The following is a 14,077-nucleotide window of genomic DNA, read 5'->3' on the forward strand; positions in this document are numbered from 1 at the left end:
GCGCTCCAAGCAACCGGGTTTGACCCTAGATAAACAATGTACCCTGAGGTACTCCGATAGGTGGATCTATCGCTAGCCCAATCGGGCATCGGTAAACGCATGAAGGAGAAGCGTAGAGTGTTGCTTAAAAATAACCCGTGATGAAAGGTACCATGAAGATATCGGAGTAATCGTTTCAGAGCAGCCCAGTGTATATTTGTCGGTTTGTGCGTAAACTGAGACAATTTGTTAACCGCAAATGCCACATCAGGACGGGTGAGGGATATGTATTGTAAGGCTCCAACGAAAGCTCGGTATTCAGTTGGTGACAGTAGAGATGTGCTGTCGGTAAATGTAAGATGGTCCGAGAAGGACATTGGGGTGGCAGCCGGCTTGCAATCACTCATGTTAGCTCGGATTTAACAAATCAAGGACGTATTTAGACTGAGAAAGAAAAAGACCGTTGTTTTGGGGAATAACTTCGACACCAAGAAAGTAAGAAAGGGAACCGAGGTCTTTTAAAGAAAAACGACTAGAGAGAGAATTAATAAAGCTGTTTATGAGTGAATTGTTTGGTCTGGTGAGGATAATATCATCGACATAGACAAGGAGGAAAATAGGTGATTTAGTGACACGATTGACAAAGAGAGAGGAGTCGGAAATGGTTGGGTGGAAACTCACCGAGAAGAGGTATGATTTTAGTTCATCATACCATGCACGTGATGTTTGACGAAGACCATAGATGGCCTTATTCAGTTTGCACACATGAGTTGGAAGAGAAGGATCGGCAAAGCCGGGTGGTTGAGACATAAGAACGTCTTCGGTTAATGTGCCTTGAAGGAAGGTGTTGTTAATGTCGAGTTGGCGAAGACACCAATTATGAGAGGTAGCAAGAGATAGAATGAGATGAAGAGTGGCGGGTTTATCACCGGGCTAAAGGTTTCAACGTAATCAAGACCGGGTCGTTGGTGAAAGCCTTTGGCAACTAAACGAGCTTTTAGACGATTGACGGTACCGTTTGGTTTGAATTTGGTTCGAAAAACCCATTTGCAACCGACGAGATTCGGTGTGGATTCAGGTGGTACTAAAGACCAAGTTTGGTTACGTTGTAAGGCATCAAACTCATCTTGCATGGCCTTACGCCAAAGTGGGCTTTTAAGGGCTTGGGTGATTGTTGAAGGTTCAATGGATTGGGAGGTTTCTGTGTTGTAAAGGACAAAATTTTCATTGTGATATTTTGGATTTGGCTTACGTTTTGTGCGAGTGTGAGGAGGAGATGATGGAGTGATGTCATTTAAGATGAGGATGGGATCAGAGGGTATGTTAGGAGACTCAAAATTAGAGGCATTATGAGAAAGAGTGGATTGTGTGGGCTGGGTTGATAAGCTTAGGGTTTTGTTTGAAGTTGTATAAGATGTAGAGAATTGGTTTAGTGTGGTGTGTTGGGCCATGGGAATATGTGGGTCAGCAGAGGCGGTTTGGTTTTGTGTAGTAGTGTTGGAAGGTAGATTTGGGAGAGGAGTAGATGGGGTCTCGTTTGATATTTGAGTGTTTGTGGAGGGGTGTGTATTAGTGGGTTCAATTTGAACGGTTAGGGGTAACCAAGTAACCAAGTGTCCGAGTTAGGGACTGGTGGTGTCGAAGAGCTGGATAAAGTTTCATAGGGAAATTGTGTTTCAACAAAGTGGACATGTCGAGATACGTAAACCCGTTCAGTTTGAGGTTCAAGAATATAATAAGCACTTTGAGTAGACGAATAGCCGACAAAAATGCATGGTTTAGATTTAGGTTGAAGTTTATGAGAATTGTAAGGTCGTAACCAAGGATAAGCAAGGCAACCAAAGCTGCGAAGTTTAGAGTAGTTTGGTAATCTTTGGAATAAGCAAAGGAACGGGGAGTCGTTTTGAAGAGTCGAGGATGGTAAGCGATTGATTAGGTAAGTAGCGGTGGTGAAGGCAAAGGGCCAAAATTTAAGGGGCATTTTTGCATGAGATAATAATGTTAAACCCGTTTCAACTATGTGTCGCCCATTTCTTGGCAAATGCCAATTTTGCTTTACCCGTCCTACCAAGAAATGATGTCAAATTGCAATATGCTTTACCCGTCTTGTTGTTTTGAACGTGCCTCAGTTGTTGATGTCAACGTTATCGGATCAAGCGTTTGTGCAACGTTTGCCTCAACCTCCCATGGTTATTCTTCTTGAACTTCAACCGCGTTTCCTTGCTTGGATGGTTGGGTTCGACAATCATGAGCCATGTGCCCTCTCCTACCGCAATTATAACATGGGTACGGGAAATACCTATCATGCGGGGATTTGTTGTCATCAGTTTCAACTTCTCTATCTTTTTCTGGTTCCCGATGGTTTCTTTGGGGTTGCCATCTTCTTGGTCTGCCACCGCGACCTCGATTATAGGCACCTCTATTGGCCCGAGATCTTACCCTTCCTCTTCCTCTTTTGGCGTACAATGCCTCCTCTTCAGATTTCACCAAAGCTGAAATATGACTCTCGCTGATCTGTTTATCAAGAGCCTCTTGACTTCCTAGTAGGTTTTCAAACTCACGAATCGTGGGCTGGTTTTGCCATCCTTGGATCGTAGCGATAAAGCTATGGTATTCGGGTTTCAAACCATGAATCAAGATTCGTTTCATCCGAGCCTCACCGATCCTTGCTTCCGGGTCCAGCTCTCCGATTTCCCTACACAAAGTCTTCACTTTATGAAAATATTGTGGTATTGTCAAATCCTTTTGAGTTATCGACAATAATTCATTCTTAAGCAGTTGCAATTTGACATCATTCTTCTTGGAAAACAAGGCTGCCAAGGTGTCCCATGCATGTTTCGGTGTCTGAAGGTCTCTAATGTGTTCTAGCAATTCTTCTTAAATCGTTGTCTTGAGTACGTAAAAAGCTTTACCCGTCTTGATTCTCCACTTACCAATTGCCTCGTTCACATCGTTTCTTGGTAGGACGGTATCTGAACCATTAACAACTTCCCACAGATCTTGTCCTTGTAGATACGACATCATACAAGTAGACCATGTGTTGTAGTTCGATTGATTAAGCTTCTTCATCCCACCGGTAACTTGAAGATCAGCCATGATAGCTTCTTGAAATCAACCCGTAGACCTCCTCGAACCTGCTACTGCTTCGACACACCTTCTGGACCTGGTATGGGTTCTTATATGAGCCTTAAACGAAGCTCTGATACCACTTGTAACGTTTACAAGTGAAGAATCAAAGCAACTAAGAACACCGAGAATTTTGTACACAACTCGTGCACGACTCTTTTCTGGTTTATTGACTCAAAAACAAACAATACAATAAAATAACTAAACTACAATGGCTTTTATAGCCATACAAAAACTTGCACCCTACGATCCTACTTTGACTCCAACACAAATACTAAACATATTCAAATTCAAATTAATATTATCTTCCTTCTTTGTAGGATTCTCTCCTTCTTTTTAGCAATTCTCTCGACCATTCCCATGTGTTGTATATTTTAACAAATACGGCATAACATGTCTTCCGCCAACACTTTTATGAGCCTGTATAAGTGGTTTGAAGTACAAAGTTAATCAAAATTAGCTGTTCATTCTTAGCACAATGTCTCACATTGTCATATTTTTTAGTACTTTAATGCGATTTTGAAATATCAGTTGTCTTTCCATGTTGTTATCAAAAAAGATTGATATAATGGAATTTGGGTTGATAGTCATTATGGAGAACACGACACCTGATGTGTGCGTAATCTTTTCATGACGTGGATTTAGTACATGAAGAAGAGAAAAAGAATAGAGAAAATTGCTATTGTATGGTAAGTCCAAACTAATATCTCAATCTGGTGCTCGTTATGTTGGAGCAATGACCGAATTTCCATTTCACTGTTCAAATTATGGATTCCCGTTATCGCTGCCGTTAGCTAATACCGCGGATCCGAGAGATTCAAACTCATCAAACTAATATCTCGATCTGGTGCTGGTTTTGTTAGAGCAATGAATTCTTGTACTGCACATTTACTACACAAGAATATTAAAACACCATTGTTAGTATAAGGGTTATATATGTGTGTGTGTGTATATATATATATGCCGATAATTCTTTAATATACACAAGATGATCAACTTATAATACCTCTAACTAAACATAAAAATAATAATAAGTTTAAGCTTAAGCTAAGTGACGACGGATATGTGTTGAAGTGAAGACAACTACGGTTGGTGGTGGTGGCCGACGGTCAAGACAATTCGAGTTTGAAGAAACTGAAGAACCAAATTCGAGATGTCGATAACGAAAGTAGCCAAGAAATTGAAAGTTCGTTTGGAAATGCCAGTTTTCCCAAGTAAGCCCCAGTAATTGATTCAAGATGCCCATAACGAAACCAGCCAATAAATTGAAAATTGGTTTCGCAATGTCAATTTTCCCAAATAAGCCATGAAACCGAACGCCCTTTGTCGAATTTCAAATAATAATATATTATTGATAATAAATAATATTAGTAATAATGATAATCATAAATAACAATAATAATAACAAAAGAAAAGAAAAATAGAGAAAAAAAAACATAATAAGACAAAGCTGGTGGGTTTTTTTAGAAACACCCAATAACATAACCAGCACCCGTTTGATATAATATAATATAATATAATATAATATAATAATAACATTATATTATATTATATTATACAATACAATACACTTTAAGAACGTACCTCCAAACGTGTTGTGTCAGCGCTTGACACCTGCATCTGAATCTCTGGCGTACATCAGGTACCAAATAATAATAATATTTTTATACTAATAATAATATAAAAATCAATATTTTAATAATAAACATAATGTTAAAATAATAATAACATAATTATATGTTTAGAATAATATTATTTTAATAATAATAATATTTTAATAAATACAATAATAATATTTTATTTTATTAACAATAATATTTTAATAACAATAATATTTTAATAATAATATTAATATTTTAATAGTATAATATAATAAAAAATTTAACAATAACGGTAATAGTACGGAAAACCTAGTTTAAATTTCGGAGGCCCAGTGAACTAGGGTTACCGTAAAACTGTTCAGGCTCATATTGGTGGTATCTATATAGTAGGCATGGTGTAGTATAACGGTCGGTGCCTAGACAAATTTCAAATCGAACCCAAATTACAATTAAATATAGTTTAGAAAAATTTTTCCAAAGTCCCTATAAAGTATAAACCGGTTCTCTTAATCTCACATAACAAAACAAAACCAGTCACCAAATCTCTGTCATAACATATACAACTACCGACTTCAAACTAAATAAAGATAAAACGAAACCTGGTTCAAGTCCGACTGATCGTTAACGGCGTACCCCGGCTCCTCCTCATTCGACTACGGCATACCCCGGCTCCTCCTCGTCCGACTATAGCGTACCCCGGCTCCTCCTCGTTCGACTTCGGAAATAAATGGTTGAACCACGACATTTACATATACCAAAAATTGTTTTGTTGTGTTGTTGGTTGAATGAAGATGGTGAGGGTGAGGGTGAGGGTGATGTAAAAAAAAGAAAAGAGAAAGGGAGGAAGGATGGAGGGGGAGGGGAGGGAGCCAGGCTCCAATAATATAAAAAACTCAATACGCCGCATATAGCGCAACCAACTGTCAGATAAGCAAATCTCGTTTTGATTTCGTTTTAATGCCAAAATCTTCCTATTTTTGACCCAATTAACGAAATTTAAGCCCCAAGAAAAGTTATTTAGTCTTGATACATGTCCAAGTTCATTCCCTTGATGATATAAACGAAATTAATAGTTATTCGGCCCAATTTTGTCATTAATTGGTTATTTTGTTTCATAAACGAGTCGTTTACTAAATAAACGAATTGTTAACCCTTATACTTCAAACTAACTTATCAAAACCCTAAAACCCTTCTATGACTTCAGCCTCCATCATAAAATTAGACCTCCTTTGGGTGTTCATTGGTGTTTTGTTGAAGTTCTTCTCAGTTTGAACTTTCTACATCAAGACTTTTTCTCTGACTCGATTCTAGCATTCTCTATTTGTAATCCGGTTAAGTTGTAAAAAAGAGAAAACATTCTTCTTCATATGATAAACAAAAGTCCTCAATCAATTTTGATGATTGATGGAATTTTGTCAGTCAATTACTAACCGACCCGTTTGGGGTTCACTTTAAGTAAATTTAATGTTTTAACCGATTTCTAAACCTTCTGGTCAGAATTAGCTTTCGGTCCAGAAGAGTTTTATCTTTTTTTTATGTTGTACATCAGACGCACAAGAACTTGAACTTAGATTCGCTATTTGGATTCTGACTTGAATCAACTCGCTTAAATCTTGCTTATTTCATAACTTAAGTTATGCAATTTCCTTTGTTGTAACTCCAGTTGGGTTTTTCTCGATTTTGATTCTTTATTATCTCATATTTTCAGGACTGTTCGTGTCGGATCAATCATCTCTTTTAATTACGTGCTATTATTTTATTCTTATTTTCTCGCCTATAAGAAAAGTGAGTAAATCACACCATAGTTTTTAGATTTACTTTTTGGTGGCTTTATATCAAAACTCATTATTTAACATATGCTATCAAAGTGAAAATGTTATGTGTTATTTTTCAATTAAATGATGTTGTGTTATTTGTCTAGTTGCTTATTCATCGCATTCGAAAAGATCAATCATATTCAAGTTAAAGTATGATCATATGTTGTCTCAGTAGCCATCGATTGTGTTCGTTAAATCATGGCTAAACGACACCATATTTGTATTTAATTGTCAATTTCACATCACACATGATTTGTAGTTTTATTTATTTATTTATCTATATTAAATGGTGATTTACTTGCTCAAATAATTTTTTTTGACATATTACTATACTTTTATGCATTTGTAGGTAACTAAGTTGGATGAAGTGGAGTGAAGAATGTAGTCTATTTGACATTTAGGTTATTATATAAACAAGAATATTTGATTAATTTGTATTCTATTTGTACTTTTATTCTGAATTGTGTACTTAGTTGATATAATAAAGTAATATAGATATTGGCATTTATGTTATATGTTAGTGCCTTGTGAGCTGTGAGTAATCAGTTCTTATCCAGACATGACGCCACTAAACATTTTTTCAACGATCGGATTTATGCTTGTTGTTGGAAACAAACAAGTTAAAACGTGAGACTCTTACCAACCATTTCATTAGTTAGGACCGACATTAACCAAAATGTGATAGTTAAAATTATTTAAAATCAATATACAACATGGATTCTATATTATTTGTAATAATCAACCCAAATATATATCTTCGACATGGTTCGGGCTCTCCTTACTTGCTTGAGGTGAATTCATATGCATTAAACCAAAGTCCTTTAGTAGTTGCAAGTTTTTTAGAGATAGACATGCAATTTAATGAACGAACAAGTTCATTGTTTGCTTGGCTAATTATATCATCATATAGTGTAAAATATTAGAAAATAATAACATAAAAAGTAATAATAATTTTTTTAAAGCTATTAAAAAGTTTTCTTTTAAAGCTGTTTGAATGCCCAACTAAGTCTTTCTGAGACAGAATATCAATCGTTTTACTGAATTTCACACTCCATGTTTAATTTATCAAAAAACACCATTAAGGAGGAAACTCATGATATTGATGGAACCTCATGATCCATGATCTAAGAACACTAAGTTTTCAGGACTGCAAAAATTCATAAGCCTCACGCTTTCAATGATCAAAATTTAATCAAACAGTAGATGTTCATATGTTACACCATTCTTAAATTCACATAATTCATTCACCCATGATCAAAATCCAAGCATTTAAGTCAAGAATTCACATAATCAACACAAACCCAACTATAGTTTCGTCTGAAAAACCTGCTTTTTGTTTACTTTTTGGAGAGAAAAACATATGACAATGAATATGCTGACGTGTTCAAAAGGGTTTCAACTTTCAACTTTCAAAGCTTGCTGACATTCACATATTCATATTCTACATAAACATGACCGCTATCAAAACCTAAAAAAGAAAATTGAAGAACTAAAAAATAAAAAAGATCAAAACTAATAATTAGTAAACCGATCTGAAGACCAAACTCAACAAAAATCTTTAACATGGGTTTGTTTCAGTAGACCGAAACAAACCAGGTTCCAGCTTGTTGCGGCAAACTGGGCAAACCGGGTTTCTGGAGAGCCATGTGTCGGCGCATTGTACATGAAACCCATGGTTACATCCAGGAATCTCCCTCGCGGGTTGCTCCGCCTCGATATCATCCAAGCAGATTGAACACTCGTTTGAACACCCTAGTTGGTTTCCTGTGGTTATCGGAAGCTTGTCAAGATCCTCCTCGGAAAGCCCATTTCGGGTGATGCGTTTCGGCGGAGGAGAATAGGGAAAGTGGATAGCGGCGTACCATAGCAAGCATATGTAGACAATGAACACCACAGTCATAATGGCGGACGGTAGAAAGATGATGAGGAACAAAGATAACATCATCTTTAGCGGTATCGTGCGCACCACGGTGCTCGATAAGGTTTCTGAATTGGTGATGAAACCTTTGGGTTGTAACTAAGGATGTCTATGAACAATGTTGCTGATTTATATATGAGGTGGGCTTTGGTGAGCAGCACTTCTAGAATACTATGGAATTTAGAAATGTTGTTATACATATCTTTGTATTTAAATGTGATGGAAAACTTAATCAAATATTAAAAGAATGTTTTATAAATATCGTACCAAAGTTAATTACAATTCTATGTTTCCATTAAATTCACATAATTTATTTAGATGTGTTCAATAATGTTCAACTTTTATACTTTGTTCAATTTTTTTTTAAATTGATTAAAAGGACACTAACTATTACGCTAGAAAGTTCTGCTTGAATTATAACGACACAATAACTGTTAAGTTGCAGCTAGCGGCATAGTTTCTCGTAGGAACGCTCAAGCCAAACTCTGATGCACAGTGAGCCTAGCTAAGACAACATAGTCTTGCTAGAGTTGGGCAATTGGAGAATGCGGTGGCCTAAACACAAAAAGAAAGTCGTCGTTCTATAAAAATATATAAATAAATAAATAAGGTTTGTATATGGGAGATCAAGAGTTCAATCATTATAGAGTGTAATAGTTAGTCGTTCAAAAATAAATAAAATAATAAAGAAGGTATATATATGTTTAATTTAGGAAACTCAGTTTTATTAAAATTACGATTATAAAAAGATAATAAAGATTTGAAGATCTAGTACGTGAACGTTGTGGAGAGAAGATTTGTGAGTAGGATACTAATAATATTTATTGTTTGTTACTTGCTTTAATTATATATGTCAAGCACTACGCACAAATAAGTTATCTAAACTTTGTCCTATAATGAACCTACTTAGATACAAGTCGTATGATTGATATTATTTCTCGTGATGTATATATCATCAGTCATCTTTCCATGTCGTCATCTAAAAACATTAAAAAACGATTGACGTAAATGAAAATCTGGGTTGATAGCCATTATGGAGAACACGACACCGGGCATGCATATGCCTCAAGCGTATGTGTGTACGTTAGAAATACAAGTGTACATGTTTTTATTACTTTTAATTACGACAGCTTTTTCTTGATTAAATAAAAGGTACAATATTGCATCCTCATTATTTCATCATTATGTTCCCAAGTCTGCTACCGTCATCGTGAATGACATCTCCTCTTCTTACCCATCATATAGGATGTTGAGGTGGATATACTTATGAATAAGAGTATACGAAGTAGCTTTTATAAGAATATAGAGTGCCCTTAACCTAGAGCTTTCCACAGTTAGATTTATTCATTCACATTATAGTGTAGGTGTAAGTCCCGAAAACAACCATATTCTTCGATCAGTCTCTCTAGTACTAGCAAAAATCACATTAGAAGAACCGAGATTTCGTATCTTGTCTGTAGTTGATTATTTCGGCTAAGAAAGGGAAGGTAGAGAAGAGAGTTGTAGTTGGTGAGAAGATAAGATTATGAATTTGCAAAAGGTTGCTTTTGCATGAGTGTAACACCCCGGCTAAAGCGGAAACGCCTGAGTGTGACGTACAGATTACTCAAATACACGTGACACTATTAGGTGACTATAATAACATTATTTCATTTAAATCTTCATGTGACACAAGTTTATCAAATAATTGTAACAAATAAATAAACAAATGATAAGATGTTCTTTGAATATCCTATAGGCATGCTATGTGTCATCTAACTTTCATCCTCGTATCTTTACACCTGTAACATATGTATAAAATAAAGTCAGCTATAAGCATAGCTGGTGAGAATCCCACAGTTTGATATAGTACGTAAAAAAATCATACAATTCCATGAAACTTGCGAAATGAGCACATAAAGGTTCTTTACACTCGATGCAATGGACCTGAGTGTAAAGAACTAACGAAGCTCCTTTCTAGTTGGGGCTACCAACGTACTCGGATATGAGATCCCTTTTCCACTCGATACAAATGGACCTGAGTGCAAAGGGGGGCGTATGATTATACTTATTGAGGCAACCACTTGAAATCCACGTATATAACAAATAAGCAAGTAAGCACACAAGTCCATGATATGAATTGTAGTTTGTAAGCAATATTGTAAATACTTGAAGTTTGTAAGATACATATGCTACCCCAAAATATAAAAACGTTTATAAAGGGGTTGTGAGAAACTCACCTCGAAATCGAAGATAGACATGCAATAAAAACCGAAAGCATGATAACGAAGCCGAAGTGATCAAACGTCACAAACTATAAATGGAAAAGCAACGAAAATCAAGACTAGCTACCGGGATTTAATTAACTTTGGTTTTAGATATGTTGGACAACATATGTTTTAATATCTTAAAATATACATATTATTTTAATAAGAAAGTTAGATAGTAAAATTTACGGATTTTGATTGATAATTTTTATCTCGAACGGTGATTGTGTTAACAAAGTTATAGTTAACGATTTATAAAGCTAATGAGTTAAAGTCAGCGAGATAAAAGCTAACGAATTTAAGTTAACGGATTAAAAACTAACGAAACTAATATTAAAGTTAACGGACTATATTATTTAACTAATAAATTATTAATATGAGGATTTAGCTATTCATACATATTTTACCTTGACACGATTACGTTAGCGAATTATAAATATTAGTGAAAAAGGAATTTTAAAGTTAACGAAAAAAATAAATAATATTACCGGGTTTAACGAAATAAGTAAATTAATTAAAGTTTACTAACGAACTAAAATTTGTGGGTTAACGAGTTTGGAAGTTGATTTTTATATGGAAAATGTTGAAAAATAATTAATATTAAAATTATTTGGGTTAAAAATGATTTTATTGATTTATTATGATTTTTAAGTAATTTATTTAATTATATAATTAATAGAATCTGTTCTAAAAAAATAGAATGAAGAAGGCCTGACCCGGGTTTCGAACCTGGGTCCTTCCGTTCACACACAGATGTAGTAACCACTAGACCAGAAGCTTTGTTTAGTTTTAACACAGAAAAAGAAAATATATAAACTAATACCACAACCCATCTTCTTCCCCATGAAACCCTAGATTCAATATCCTTAATCTGCTCCATAAATGTTAGTTTAGTGTTAGGGGTTTTTATCTACGGCTTATGGCGATTCAATTCCAAACAAAATTACCTGCAAAAGTCCTTGGTTGACGGAGAACCATTGTTGGCCAGAAACAAGCTTTGAAGATCAAAGGTGGATTATAAAGAGTATATTGGCTCAATTTGTTGTTGTGGACGAGTTTAGAACGATGTTTATGACCTATTTATAGTGTAGATTAGAGCGTGTAGTATTAATTGGTCGTAGTTATGATTTGCCGATTATCCGGCGAGCATCACGGGGTGATTTGGCGTCTTTAGGACATTATAAAACAATTAATGTATTGATTAGTGTTTAATACGTTGGTCTATGATCGTTATATTGATCAAATGGGTCAAAAGCGATGATTACGGCATGATTGGAGTTTGCCGGAGCCGCCGCCGACCGGTTCGCCGGAAAAACGAGTTACAGTGGTTGGGATGTTGATTGAATATTATTATTATTATTATTATTATTATATATATTATTATTATATATTAATTTAAATAAGTTACACTTTAGCCCTTGATGTTTCATAATTGTTTTAAATCACACTTAAACTATAAATAACAATTTAAACCTTTAACTTTCTTATTGTTTTAAGATTAGTAAAATTAAAATGGGTCGGGTTTTCGGGTTTGAAAAGTGACGAATATTACAATGAGTGTCTTGCACTATTTATAGTGCAAGCCTATGCACTAATTTTATATCCTTGGGCCTAAATGGGCTTTGTTTACATATGGTCTTAGGCCCAAATACATAAGAAAAACAAATATTATAATATACATACGTAAACAATACAAAAGACTTCAATATATAAAATAGGGCCTAACAATCTTCCTCTATTCTATAGTACTGTACCTCGTCTTCGTCTCTGGTCAGTCTCGTACTCCAAAGCGCCGTCTTCAGGTAGTGAGTTCAACAAGCTTGCAAACGAACTTGTTGAAGGCTTCAACTATCTTGTTGGTGTTTTATTTCCCGTGATCCTCTGGAGTGGGCAAAGAAGAGTTGTATAACTTTAGAACATCCTCCTTGTATAGGCCCATCAACTCATGTTCATCAAACACACGCAACGGATGCATGGTTTGGCAGTGGATCACGGCTTAATCCATGTCATTATCGAATTACCAGCAAAGGAAGTTGTGGAGGAGATTTGTCTCGAATGGATATCCATGATAAACCTCACAACCTTCCTTGGGCATCTTGTATCTCCACTTTGTTCTGCGCTTGCCCGTTGCTGGAACAATTTCAGTCCGATACTTGTATCTCCGACCTTTGTTGAGCTAGAAGTTGGTGTAGTGAATCTTTGATTCTCGATCCATCTGGCGCTTGAACCAACCTTCCATCTTCTTTTCTCTTACACCATCACCTACAGCCCTCTTGAAGTATTTCATATAAAGCTGGGTCAAAGTATGCATTTCAGTGGAATGCGAGTAGGTGAGGTCTCCGTTTACCCTCCGAAACGCCCACAACTCGTTGTCAACATGATATTTAGCGTAAGCTATAAGGGTTTTGTTTTGGTATGGGTAATTGCGACAGCGAGCACTTCCACGACTCATCACGTAATGCCATTTTTTCTTCATTGGTTTTGGCATTTGTGACGAGCCTACTGCTGGGGTAGTTGCGGGATCAAATTCGGGAGCTGGATCTCTGACTTCTTCAGTAGGCGTGTCAGGACATGGAGAGTAGTTGATTCCATCGTCCTCGTCATAGATCCTGTCTTTATCAGGAGAAGATACGGTACCTTCAAAATCATCAATGTTAAATAAATCATTGAACTCATGTGGCCGATCATCATGTGGAGCGGTTTGTGTATCCTCTCCACTACCACCTCCTACTCCCGCACCACCATTCCCTCCATCACCATTTCTTACTTCGTCATCACCTTAGTCATCATCATTGTCAAAACTATCATACACATCCTCCTCATTATTTTCATTGTCATCCTCATCATCCTTCTCATCATCTTCATTGTCATCCTCATCATCCTTCTCCTCAGCCTCTGCCTCTGTCCTAACAGCATATCCTCTAATGTTCTGAGTGCCAGGACTGGTACCTCCAGCACTTGATCCAAATTGGCATGTGTTATGATTACTCCTACAGTCGCTTCATCTTCAGAGCCCACCGCCATCTCAATACCAGCAGCAAAACTCGGACCAGCAGACGATTGCTGTCCTTGAGTGTGCTTCGCTCCCCTCGAGCCTTTCCAATTACCAAATACAAAGTTAAAATGATCCTTGATAGTGTTGAATTCATCATCACGCATCCCGATTAGCTCTGAGGCCGCTTGATACTTGCTCGCAATCTCTTCATTAATCTTGAGCTGTAACTCATTCAGTCTGTCTAGGGCGGCAAGCTTTGTCTTCAAGGCTTCTATATTAGTTCTGAAATCGGCATTTTCAGAAATAAGAGTTCCAAGAGTCTGAAAAGTCCCCTGTTGACTCCCCAGTATCTTAATCCAAGAGTCCATCGCCTCTGACTCAATCCACCATTTATC

The 14,077-nt window shown here is 36.3% G+C and overlaps 1 pseudogene; it reads right to left on the reverse strand.

The window, feature by feature from the left end:
• Positions 1-7,932: 7,932 nt before the first annotated feature.
• Positions 7,933-8,423, reverse strand: LOC143553412 (E3 ubiquitin-protein ligase ATL23 pseudogene; annotated as a pseudogene).
• Positions 8,424-14,077: the final 5,654 nt, after the last annotated feature.

This window comes from Bidens hawaiensis, unplaced genomic scaffold, assembly GCF_021521415.1.
Source record: "Bidens hawaiensis isolate Kalapana, Puna unplaced genomic scaffold, B.hawaiensis_p1.1 tig00017234_1, whole genome shotgun sequence".
NCBI lineage: Eukaryota > Viridiplantae > Streptophyta > Magnoliopsida > Asterales > Asteraceae > Bidens > Bidens hawaiensis.